Genomic DNA, 14,681 nt, shown 5'->3' with positions numbered 1-14,681 from the left:
TCGTTGATTTTTTATGAATTTTTATTTATTAAAATAATGCTTAAAATTCAATAACTCAAGATTGGCACATACAACCACAACGGTTCTGCCATCGTTTGAAAGAGACTGTCTTAAGCTATAATGTGTGCGACTTTCGGCAACGTACACGTTATCGTTGAATTTTTATGAATTTTTATTTATTAAAATAATGCTTAAAATTCAATAACTCAAGATTGGCACATACTACCACAACGGTTCTGCCATCGTTTGAAAGAGAATGATGTAAACTATCATGTGTGCGACTTTCGGCTACGTACACGTTATCGTTGATTTTTTATGAATTTTTATTTATTAAAATAATGCTTAAAATTCAATAACTCAAGATTGGCACATACAACCACAACGGTTCTGCCATCGTTTGAAAGAGACTGTCTTAAGCTATAATGTGTGCGACTTTCGGCAACGTACACTTTATCGTTGATTTTTTATGAATTTTTATTTATTAAAATAATGCTTAAAATTCAATAACTCAAAATTGGCACATACAACCACAACGGTTCTGCCAACGTTTGAAAGAGAATGACGTAAGCTATCATGTGTGCGACTTTCGGCAACGTACACGTTATCGTTGATTTTTTATGAATTTTTATTTATTAAAATAATGCTTAAAATTCAATAACTCAAGATTGGCACATACAACCACAACGGTTCTGCCATCGTTTGAAAGAGACTGTCTTAAGCTATAAAGTGTGCGACTTTCGGCAACGTACACTTTATTGTTGATTTTTTATGAATTTTTATTTATTAAAATAATGCTTAAAATTCAATAACTCAAGATTGGCACATACAACCACAACGGTTCTGCCATCGTTTGAAAGAGACTGTCTTAAGCTATAATGTGTGCGACTTTCGGCAACGTACACTTTATCGTTGATTTTTTATGAATTTTTATTTATTAAAATAATGCTTAAAATTCAATAACTCAAGATTGGCACATACAACCACAACGGTTCTGCCAACGTTTGAAAGAGAATGACGTAAGCTATCATGTGTGCGACTTTCGGCAACGTACACGTTATCGTTGATTTTTTATGAATTTTTATTTATTAAAATAATGCTTAAAATTCAATAACTCAAGATTGGCACATACAACCACAACGGTTCTGCCATCGTTTGAAAGAGACTGTCTTAAGCTATAATGTGTGCGACTTTCGGCAACGTACACGTTATCGTTGAATTTTTATGAATTTTTATTTATTAAAATAATGCTTAAAATTCAATAACTCAAGATTGGCACATACAACCACAACGGTTCTGCCATCGTTTGAAAGAGACTGTCTTAAGCTATAATGTGTGCGACTTTCGGCAACGTACACTTTATTGTTGAATTTTTATGAATTTTTATTTATTAAAATAATGCTTAAAATTCAATAACTCAAGATTGGCACATACAACCACAACGGTTCTGCCATCGTTTGAAAGAGACTGTATTAAGCTATAATGTGTGCGAATTTCGGCAACGTACACTTTATCGTTGAATTTTTATGAATTTTTATTTATTAAAATAATGCTTAAAATTCAATAACTCAAGATTGGAACATACAACCACAACGGTTCTGCCATCGTTTGAAAGAGACTGATTTAATCTATCATGTGTGCGACTTTCGGCAACGTACACGTTATCGTTGATTTTTTATGAATTTTTATTTATTAAAATAATGCTTAAAATTCAATAACTCAAGATTGGCACATACAACCACAACGGTTCTGCCATCGTTTGAAAGAGACTGTCTTAAGCTATAATGTGTGCGACTTTCGGCAACGTACACGTTATCGTTGAATTTTTATGAATTTTTATTTATTAAAATAATGCTTAAAATTCAATAACTCAAGATTGGCACATACTACCACAACGGTTCTGCCATCGTTTGAAAGAGAATGATGTAAACTATCATGTGTGCGACTTTCGGCTACGTACACGTTATCGTTGATTTTTTATGAATTTTTATTTATTAAAATAATGCTTAAAATTCAATAACTCAAGATTGGCACATACAACCACAACGGTTCTGCCATCGTTTGAAAGAGACTGTCTTAAGCTATAATGTGTGCGACTTTCGGCAACGTACACTTTATCGTTGATTTTTTATGAATTTTTATTTATTAAAATAATGCTTAAAATTCAATAACTCAAAATTGGCACATACAACCACAACGGTTCTGCCAACGTTTGAAAGAGAATGACGTAAGCTATCATGTGTGCGACTTTCGGCAACGTACACGTTATCGTTGATTTTTTATGAATTTTTATTTATTAAAATAATGCTTAAAATTCAATAACTCAAGATTGGCACATACAACCACAACGGTTCTGCCATCGTTTGAAAGAGACTGTCTTAAGCTATAAAGTGTGCGACTTTCGGCAACGTACACTTTATTGTTGATTTTTTATGAATTTTTATTTATTAAAATAATGCTTAAAATTCAATAACTCAAGATTGGCACATACAACCACAACGGTTCTGCCATCGTTTGAAAGAGACTGTCTTAAGCTATAATGTGTGCGACTTTCGGCAACGTACACTTTATCGTTGATTTTTTATGAATTTTTATTTATTAAAATAATGCTTAAAATTCAATAACTCAAGATTGGCACATACAACCACAACGGTTCTGCCAACGTTTGAAAGAGAATGACGTAAGCTATCATGTGTGCGACTTTCGGCAACGTACACGTTATCGTTGATTTTTTATGAATTTTTATTTATTAAAATAATGCTTAAAATTCAATAACTCAAGATTGGCACATACAACCACAACGGTTCTGCCATCGTTTGAAAGAGACTGTCTTAAGCTATAATGTGTGCGACTTTCGGCAACGTACACGTTATCGTTGAATTTTTATGAATTTTTATTTATTAAAATAATGCTTAAAATTCAATAACTCAAGATTGGCACATACAACCACAACGGTTCTGCCATCGTTTGAAAGAGACTGTCTTAAGCTATAATGTGTGCGACTTTCGGCAACGTACACTTTATTGTTGAATTTTTATGAATTTTTATTTATTAAAATAATGCTTAAAATTCAATAACTCAAGATTGGCACATACAACCACAACGGTTCTGCCATCGTTTGAAAGAGACTGTATTAAGCTATAATGTGTGCGAATTTCGGCAACGTACACTTTATCGTTGAATTTTTATGAATTTTTATTTATTAAAATAATGCTTAAAATTCAATAACTCAAGATTGGAACATACAACCACAACGGTTCTGCCATCGTTTGAAAGAGACTGATTTAATCTATCATGTGTGCGACTTTCGGCAACGTACACGTTATCGTTGATTTTTTATGAATTTTTATTTATTAAAATAATGCTTAAAATTCAATAACTCAAGATTGGCACATACAACCACAACGGTTCTGCCATCGTTTGAAAGAGACTGTCTTAAGCTATAATGTGTGCGACTTTCGGCAACGTACACGTTATCGTTGAATTTTTATGAATTTTTATTTATTAAAATAATGCTTAAAATTCAATAACTCAAGATTGGCACATACTACCACAACGGTTCTGCCATCGTTTGAAAGAGAATGATGTAAACTATCATGTGTGCGACTTTCGGCTACGTACACGTTATCGTTGATTTTTTATGAATTTTTATTTATTAAAATAATGCTTAAAATTCAATAACTCAAGATTGGCACATACAACCACAACGGTTCTGCCATCGTTTGAAAGAGACTGTCTTAAGCTATAATGTGTGCGACTTTCGGCAACGTACACTTTATCGTTGATTTTTTATGAATTTTTATTTATTAAAATAATGCTTAAAATTCAATAACTCAAGATTGGCACATACAACCACAACGGTTCTGCCAACGTTTGAAAGAGAATGACGTAAGCTATCATGTGTGCGACTTTCGGCAACGTACACGTTATCGTTGATTTTTTATGAATTTTTATTTATTAAAATAATGCTTAAAATTCAATAACTCAAGATTGGCACATACAACCACAACGGTTCTGCCATCGTTTGAAAGAGACTGTCTTAAGCTATAATGTGTGCGACTTTCGGCAACGTACACTTTATTGTTGAATTTTTATGAATTTTTATTTATTAAAATAATGCTTAAAATTCAATAACTCAAGATTGGCACATACAACCACAACGGTTCTGCCATCGTTTGAAAGAGACTGTCTTAAGCTATAATGTGTGCGACTTTCGGCAACGTACACGTTATCGTTGAATTTTTATGAATTTTTATTTATTAAAATAATGCTTAAAATTCAATAACTCAAGATTGGCACATACAACCACAACGGTTCTGCCATCGTTTGAAAGAGAATGTCTTAAGCTATAATGTGTGCGACTTTCGGCAACGTACACTTTATCGTTGAATTTTTATGAATTTTTATTTATTAAAATAATGCTTAAAATTCAATAACTCAAGATTGGAACATACAACCACAACGGTTCTGCCATCGTTTGAAAGAGACTGATTTAATCTATCATGTGTGCGACTTTCGGCAACGTACACGTTATCGTTGATTTTTTATGAATTTTTATTAATTAAAATAATGCTTAAAATTCAATAACTCAAGATTGGCACATACAACCATAACGGTTCCGCCATCGTTTGAAAGAGACTGTCTTAAGCTATAATGTGTGCGACTTTCGGCAACGTACACGTTATCGTTGAATTTTTATGAATTTTTATTTATTAAAATAATGCTTAAAATTCAATAACTCAAGATTGGCACATACAACCACAACGGTTCTGCCATCGTTTGAAAGAGACTGTCTTAAGCTATAATGTGTGCGACTTTCGGCAACGTACACGTTATCGTTGAATTTTTATGAATTTTTATTTATTAAAATAATGCTTAAAATTCAATAACTCAAGATTGGCACATACAACCACAACGGTTCTGCCATCGTTTGAAAGAGACTGTCTTAAGCTATAATGTGTGCGACTTTCGGCAACGTACACTTTATTGTTGAATTTTTATGAATTTTTATTTATTAAAATAATGCTTAAAATTCAATAACTCAAGATTGGCACATACAACCACAACGGTTCTGCCATCGTTTGAAAGAGACTGTATTAAGCTATAATGTGTGCGAATTTCGGCAACGTACACTTTATCGTTGAATTTTTATGAATTTTTATTTATTAAAATAATGCTTAAAATTCAATAACTCAAGATTGGAACATACAACCACAACGGTTCTGCCATCGTTTGAAAGAGACTGATTTAATCTATCATGTGTGCGACTTTCGGCAACGTACACGTTATCGTTGATTTTTTATGAATTTTTATTTATTAAAATAATGCTTAAAATTCAATAACTCAAGATTGGCACATACAACCACAACGGTTCTGCCATCGTTTGAAAGAGACTGTCTTAAGCTATAATGTGTGCGACTTTCGGCAACGTACACGTTATCGTTGAATTTTTATGAATTTTTATTTATTAAAATAATGCTTAAAATTCAATAACTCAAGATTGGCACATACTACCACAACGGTTCTGCCAACGTTTGAAAGAGACTGTCTTAAGCTATAATGTGTGCGACTTTCGGCAACGTACACTTTATCGTTGAATTTTTATGAATTTTTATTTATTAAAATAATGCTTAAAATTCAATAACTCAAGATTGGCACATACTACCACAACGGTTCTGCCATCGTTTGAAAGAGACTGTCTTAAGCTATAATGTGTGCGACTTTCGGCAACGTACACTTTATCGTTGAATTTTTATGAATTTTTATTTATTAAAATAATGCTTAAAATTCAATAACTCAAGATTGGAACATACAACCACAACGGTTCTGCCATCGTTTGAAAGAGACTGATTTAATCTATCATGTGTGCGACTTTCGGCAACGTACACGTTATCGTTGATTTTTTATGAATTTTTATTTATTAAAATAATGCTTAAAATTCAATAACTCAAGATTGGCACATACAACCACAACGGTTCTGCCATCGTTTGAAAGAGACTGTCTTAAGCTATAATGTGTGCGACTTTCGGCAACGTACACGTTATCGTTGAATTTTTATGAATTTTTATTTATTAAAATAATGCTTAAAATTCAATAACTCAAGATTGGCACATACTACCACAACGGTTCTGCCAACGTTTGAAAGAGAATGACGTAAGCTATCATGTGTGCGACTTTCGGCAACGTACACGTTATCGTTGATTTTTTATGAATTTTTATTTATTAAAATAATGCTTAAAATTCAATAACTCAAGATTGGCACATACAACCACAACGGTTCTGCCATCGTTTGAAAGAGACTGTCTTAAGCTATAATGTGTGCGACTTTCGGCAACGTACACTTTATTGTTGATTTTTTATGAATTTTTATTTATTAAAATAATGCTTAAAATTCAATAACTCAAGATTGGCACATACAACCACAACGGTTCTGCCATCGTTTGAAAGAGACTGTCTTAAGCTATAATGTGTGCGACTTTCGGCAACGTACACTTTATCGTTGATTTTTTATGAATTTTTATTTATTAAAATAATGCTTAAAATTCAATAACTCAAGATTGGCACATACAACCACAACGGTTCTGCCAACGTTTGAAAGAGAATGACGTAAGCTATCATGTGTGCGACTTTCGGCAACGTACACGTTATCGTTGATTTTTTATGAATTTTTATTTATTAAAATAATGCTTAAAATTCAATAACTCAAGATTGGCACATACAACCACAACGGTTCTGCCATCGTTTGAAAGAGACTGTCTTAAGCTATCATGTGTGCGACTTTCGGCAACGTACACGTTATCGTTGAATTTTTATGAATTTTTATTTATTAAAATAATGCTTAAAATTCAATAACTCAAGATTGGCACATACAACCACAACGGTTCTGCCATCGTTTGAAAGAGACTGTCTTAAGCTATAATGTGTGCGACTTTCGGCAACGTACACTTTATTGTTGAATTTTTATGAATTTTTATTTATTAAAATAATGCTTAAAATTCAATAACTCAAGATTGGCACATACAACCACAACGGTTCTGCCATCGTTTGAAAGAGACTGTATTAAGCTATAATGTGTGCGAATTTCGGCAACGTACACTTTATCGTTGAATTTTTATGAATTTTTATTTATTAAAATAATGCTTAAAATTCAATAACTCAAGATTGGAACATACAACCACAACGGTTCTGCCATCGTTTGAAAGAGACTGATTTAATCTATCATGTGTGCGACTTTCGGCAACGTACACGTTATCGTTGATTTTTTATGAATTTTTATTTATTAAAATAATGCTTAAAATTCAATAACTCAAGATTGGCACATACAACCACAACGGTTCTGCCATCGTTTGAAAGAGACTGTCTTAAGCTATAATGTGTGCGACTTTCGGCAACGTACACGTTATCGTTGAATTTTTATGAATTTTTATTTATTAAAATAATGCTTAAAATTCAATAACTCAAGATTGGCACATACTACCACAACGGTTCTGCCAACGTTTGAAAGAGACTGTCTTAAGCTATAATGTGTGCGACTTTCGGCAACGTACACTTTATCGTTGAATTTTTATGAATTTTTATTTATTAAAATAATGCTTAAAATTCAATAACTCAAGATTGGCACATACTACCACAACGGTTCTGCCATCGTTTGAAAGAGACTGTCTTAAGCTATAATGTGTGCGACTTTCGGCAACGTACACTTTATCGTTGAATTTTTATGAATTTTTATTTATTAAAATAATGCTTAAAATTCAATAACTCAAGATTGGAACATACAACCACAACGGTTCTGCCATCGTTTGAAAGAGACTGATTTAATCTATCATGTGTGCGACTTTCGGCAACGTACACGTTATCGTTGATTTTTTATGAATTTTTATTTATTAAAATAATGCTTAAAATTCAATAACTCAAGATTGGCACATACAACCACAACGGTTCTGCCATCGTTTGAAAGAGACTGTCTTAAGCTATAATGTGTGCGACTTTCGGCAACGTACACGTTATCGTTGAATTTTTATGAATTTTTATTTATTAAAATAATGCTTAAAATTCAATAACCCAAGATTGGCACATACTACCACAACGGTTCTGCCACCGTTTGAAAGAGAATGATGTAAGCTATCATGTGTGCGACTTTCGGCAACGTACACGTTATCGTTGATTTTTTATGAATTTTTATTTATTAAAATAATGCTTAAAATTCAATAACTCAAGATTGGCACATACTACCACAACGGTTCTGCCATCGTTTGAAAGAGACTGTCTTAAGCTATAATGTGTGCGACTTTCGACAACGTACACGTTATCGTTGAATTTTTATGAATTTTTATTTATTAAAATAATGCTTAAAATTCAATAACTCAAGATTGGCACATACTACCACAACGGTTCTGCCATCGTTTGAAAGAGAATGACGTAAGCTATCATGTGTGCGACTTTCGGCAACGTACACATTATCGTTGATTTTGTATGAATTTTTATTTATTAAAATAATGCTTAAAATTCAATAACTCAAGATTGGCACATACAACCACAACGGTTCTGCCATCGTTTGAAAGAGACTGTCTTAAGCTATAATGTGTGCGACTTTCGGCAACGTACACGTTATCGTTGAATTTTTATGAATTTTTATTTATTAAAATAATGCTTAAAATTCAATAACTCAAGATTGGCACATACAACCACAACGGTTCTGCCATCGTTTGAAAGAGACTGTCTTAAGCTATAATGTGTGCGACTTTCGGCAACGTACACTTTATTGTTGAATTTTTATGAATTTTTATTTATTAAAATAATGCTTAAAATTCAATAACTCAAGATTGGCACATACAACCACAACGGTTCTGCCATCGTTTGAAAGAGACTGTATTAAGCTATAATGTGTGCGAATTTCGGCAACGTACACTTTATCGTTGAATTTTTATGAATTTTTATTTATTAAAATAATGCTTAAAATTCAATAACTCAAGATTGGAACATACAACCACAACGGTTCTGCCATCGTTTGAAAGAGACTGATTTAATCTATCATGTGTGCGACTTTCGGCAACGTACACGTTATCGTTGATTTTTTATGAATTTTTATTTATTAAAATAATGCTTAAAATTCAATAACTCAAGATTGGCACATACAACCACAACGGTTCTGCCATCGTTTGAAAGAGACTGTCTTAAGCTATAATGTGTGCGACTTTCGGCAACGTACACATTATCGTTGAATTTTTATGAATTTTTATTTATTAAAATAATGCTTAAAATTCAATAACTCAAGATTGGCACATACTACCACAACGGTTCTGCCATCGTTTGAAAGAGACTGTCTTAAGCTATAATGTGTGCGACTTTCGGCAACGTACACTTTATCGTTGAATTTTTATGAATTTTTATTTATTAAAATAATGCTTAAAATTCAATAACTCAAGATTGGAACATACAACCACAACGGTTCTGCCATCGTTTGAAAGAGACTGATTTAATCTATCATGTGTGCGACTTTCGGCAACGTACACGTTATCGTTGATTTTTTATGAATTTTTATTTATTAAAATAATGCTTAAAATTCAATAACTCAAGATTGGCACATACTACCACAACGGTTCTGCCATCGTTTGAAAGAGAATGACGTAAGCTATCATGTGTGCGACTTTCGGCAACGTACACATTATCGTTGATTTTTTTCGAATTTTTATTTATTAAAATAATGCTTAAAATTCAATAACTCAAGATTGGCACATACAACCACAACGGTTCTGCCATCGTTTGAAAGAGACTGTCTTAAGCTATAATGTGTGCGACTTTCGGCAACGTACACTTTATCGTTGAATTTTTATGAATTTTTATTTATTAAAATAATGCTTAAAATTCAATAACTCAAGATTGGCACATACAACCACAACGGTTCTGCCATCGTTTGAAAGAGACTGTCTTAAGCTATAATGTTTGCGACCTTCGGCAACGTACACTTTATCGTTGAATTTTTATGAATTTTTATTTATTAAAATAATGCTTAAAATTCAATAACTCAAGATTGGAACATACAACCACAACGGTTCTGCCATCGTTTGAAAGAGACTGATTTAATCTATCATGTGTGCGACTTTCGACAACGTACACGTTATCGTTGATTTTTTATGAATTTTTATTTATTAAAATAATGCTTAAAATTCAATAACTCAAGATTGGCACATACAACCACAACGGTTCTGCCATCGTTTGAAAGAGACTGTCTTAAGCTATAATGTGTGCGACTTTCGGCAACGTACACGTTATCGTTGAATTTTTATGAATTTTTATTTATTAAAATAATGCTTAAAATTCAATAACTCAAGATTGGCACATACTACCACAACGGTTCTGCCATCGTTTGAAAGAGAATGACGTAAGCTATCATGTGTGCGACTTTCGGCAACGTACACGTTATCGTTGAATTTTTATGAATTTTTATTTATTAAAATAATGCTTAAAATTCAATAACTCAAGATTGGCACATACTACCACAACGGTTCTGCCATCGTTTGAAAGAGACTGTCTTAAGCTATCATTTGTGCGACTTTCGGCAACGTACACGTTATCGTTGAATTTTTATGAATTTTTATTTATTAAAATAATGCTTAAAATTCAATAACTCAACATTGGCACATACAACCACAACGGTTCTGCCATCGTTTGAAAGAGACTGACTTAAGCTATCATGTGTGCGACTTTCGGCAACGTACACGTTATCGTTGAATTTTTATGAATTTTTATTTATTAAAATAATGCTTAAAATTCAATAACTCAAGATTGGAACATACAACCACAACGGTTCTGCCATCGTTTGAAAGAGACTGTCTTAAGCTATAATGTGTGCGACTTTCGGCAACGTACACTTTATCGTTGAATTTTTATGAATTTTTATTTATTAAAATAATGCTTAAAATTCAATAACTCAAGATTGGAACATACAACCACAACGGCTCTGCCATCGTTTGAAAGAGAATGACGTAAGCTATCATGTGTGCGACTTTCGGCAACGTACACGTTATCGTTGATTTTTTATGAATTTTTATTTATTAAAATAATGCTTAAAATTCAATAACTCAAGATGGGCACATACAAAAACAACGGTTCTGCCATCGTTTGAAAGAGACTGTCTTAAGCTATCATGTTTGCGACTTTCGGCAACGTACACGTTATCGTTGATTTTTTATGAATTTTTATTTATTAAAATAATGCTTAAAATTCAATAACTCAAGATTGGCACATACAACCACAACGGTTCTGCCATCGTTTGAAAGAGACTGACTTAAGCTATCATGTGTGCGACTTTCGGCAACGTACACGTTATCGTTGATTTTTTATGAATTTTTATTTATTAAAATAATGCTTAAAATTCAATAACTCAAGATTGGCACATACAACCACAACGGTTCTGCCATCGTTTGAAAGAGATTGACTTAAGCTATCATGTGTGCGAATTTCGGCAACGTACACGTTATCGTTGATTTTTTATGAATTTTTATTTATTAAAATAATGCTTAAAATTCAATAACTCAAGATTGGCACATAATACCACAACGGTTCTGCCATCGTTTGAAAGAGACTGTCTTAAGCTATAATGTGTGCGACTTTCGACAACGTACACGTTATCGTTGAATTTTTATGAATTTTTATTTATTAAAATAATGCTTAAAATTCAATAACTCAAGATTGGCACATACTACCACAACGGTTCTGCCATCGTTTGAAAGAGACTGACGTAAGCTATCATGTGTGCGACTTTCGGCAACGTACACGTTATCGTTGATTTTTTATGAATTTTTATTTATTAAAATAATGCTTAAAATTCAATAACTCAAGATTGGCACATACAACCACAACGGTTCTGCCATCGTTTGAAAGAGACTGATTTAATCTATCATGTGTGCGACTTTCGGCAACGTACACGTTATCGTTGATTTTTTATGAATTTTTATTTATTAAAATAATGCTTAAAATTCAATAACTCAAGATTGGCACATACAACCACAACGGTTCTGCCATCGTTTGAAAGAGACTGTCTTAAGCTATAATGTGTACGACTTTCGGCAACGTACACGTTATCGTTGATTTTTTATGAATTTTTATTTATTAAAATAATGCTTAAAATTCAATAACTCAAGATTGGCACATACAACCACAACGGTTCTGCCATCGTTTGAAAGAGACTGTCTTAAGCTATAATGTGTGCGACTTTCGGCAACGTACACGTTATCGTTGAATTTTTATGAATTTTTATTTATTAAAATAATGCTTAAAATTCAATAACTCAAGATGGGCACATACAAAAACAACGGTTCTGCTATCGTTTGAAAGAGAATGACGTAAGCTATCATGTGTGCGACTTTCGGCAACGTACACATTATCGTTGATTTTTTATGAATTTTTATTTATTAAAATAATGCTTAAAATTCAATAACTAAAGATTGGCACATACAACCACAACGGTTCTGCCATCGTTTGAAAGAGACTGTCTTAAGCTATAATGTGTGCGACTTTCGGCAACGTACACGTTATCGTTGAATTTTTATGAATTTTTATTTATTAAAATAATGCTTAAAATTCAATAACTCAAGATGGGCACATACAAAAACAACGGTTCTGCTATCGTTTGAAAGAGAATGACGTAAGCTATCATGTGTGCGACTTTCGGCAACGTACACATTATCGTTGATTTTTTATGAATTTTTATTTATTAAAATAATGCTTAAAATTCAATAACTAAAGATTGGCACATACAACCACAACGGTTCTGCCATCGTTTGAAAGAGACTGTCTTAAGCTATAATGTGTGCGACTTTCGGCAACGTACACGTTATCGTTGAATTTTTATGAATTTTTATTTATTAAAATAATGCTTAAAATTCAATAACTCAAGATTGGCACATACTACCACAACGGTTCTGCCATCGTTTGAAAGAGACTGTCTTAAGCTATAATGTGTGCGACTTTCGGCAACGTACACTTTATCGTTGAATTTTTATGAATTTTTATTTATTAAAATAATGCTTAAAATTCAATAACTCAAGATGGGCACATACAACCACAACGGTTCTGCCATCGTTTGAAAGAGACTGTCTTAAGCTATAATGTGTGCGACTTTCGGCAACGTACACGTTATCGTTGAATTTTTATGAATTTTTATTTATTAAAATAATGCTTAAAATTCAATAACTCAAGATTGGCACATACAACCACAACGGTTCTGCCATCGTTTGAAAGAGACTGTCTTAAGCTATAATGTGTGCGACTTTCGGCAACGTACACGTTATCGTTGAATTTTTATGAATTTTTATTTATTAAAATAATGCTTAAAATTCAATAACTCAAGATTGGCACATACTACCACAACGGTTCTGCCATCGTTTGAAAGAGAATGACGTAAGCTATCATGTGTGCGACTTTCGGCAACGTACACGTTATCGTTGATTTTTTATGAATTTTTATTTATTAAAATAATGCTTAAAATTCAATAACTCAAGATGGGCACATACAAAAACAACGGTTCTGCCATCGTTTGAAAGAGACTGTCTTAAGCTATCATGTGTGCGACTTTCGGCAACGTACACATTATCGTTGATTTTTTATGAATTTTTATTTATTAAAATAATGCTTAAAATTCAATAACTAAAGATTGGCACATACAACCACAACGGTTCTGCCATCGTTTGAAAGAGACTGTCTTAAGCTATAATGTGTGCGACTTTCGGCAATGTACACGTTATCGTTGAATTTTTATAAATTTTTATTTATTAAAATAATGCTTAAAATTCAATAACTCAAGATTGGCACATACTACCACAACGGTTCTGCTATCGTTTGAAAGAGAATGACGTAAGCTATCATGTGTGTGACTTTCGGCAACGTACACGTTACCGTTGATTTTTTATGAATTTTTATTAATTAAAATAATGCTTAAAATTCAATAACTCAAGATGGGCACATACAAAAACAACGGTTCTGCCATCGTTTGAAAGAGACTGTCTTCAGCTATAATGTGTGCGACTTTCGGCAACGTACACGTTATCGTTGATTTTTTATGAATTTTTATTTATTAAAATAATGCTTAAAATTCAATAACTCAAGATTGGCACATACAACCACAACGGTTCTGCCATCGTTTGAAAGAGACTGTCTTAAGCTATAATGTGTGCGACTTTCGGCAACGTACACTTTATCGTTGATTTTTTATGAATTTTTATTTATTAAAATAATGCTTAAAATTCAATAACTCAAGATTGGCACATACAACCACAACGGTTCTGCCAACGTTTGAAAGAGAATGACGTAAGCTATCATGTGTGCGACTTTCGGCAACGTACACGTTATCGTTGATTTTTTATGAATTTTTATTTATTAAAATAATGCTTAAAATTCAATAACTCAAGATTGGCACATACAACCACAACGGTTCTGCCATCGTTTGAAAGAGACTGTCTTAAGCTATAATGTGTGCGACTTTCGGCAACGTACACTTTATTGTTGAATTTTTATGAATTTTTATTTATTAAAATAATGCTTAAAATTCAATAACTCAAGATTGGCACATACAACCACAACGGTTCTGCCATCGTTTGAAAGAGACTGTCTTAAGCTATAATGTGTGCGACTTTCGGCAACGTACACGTTATCGTTGAATTTTTATGAATTTTTATTTATTAAAA

This window comes from Astyanax mexicanus, chromosome 18 (assembly GCF_023375975.1).
Source record: "Astyanax mexicanus isolate ESR-SI-001 chromosome 18, AstMex3_surface, whole genome shotgun sequence".
Taxonomy (NCBI): Eukaryota; Metazoa; Chordata; class Actinopteri; order Characiformes; family Acestrorhamphidae; genus Astyanax; species Astyanax mexicanus.
Note: the sequence above shows the minus strand (reverse complement) of the source record.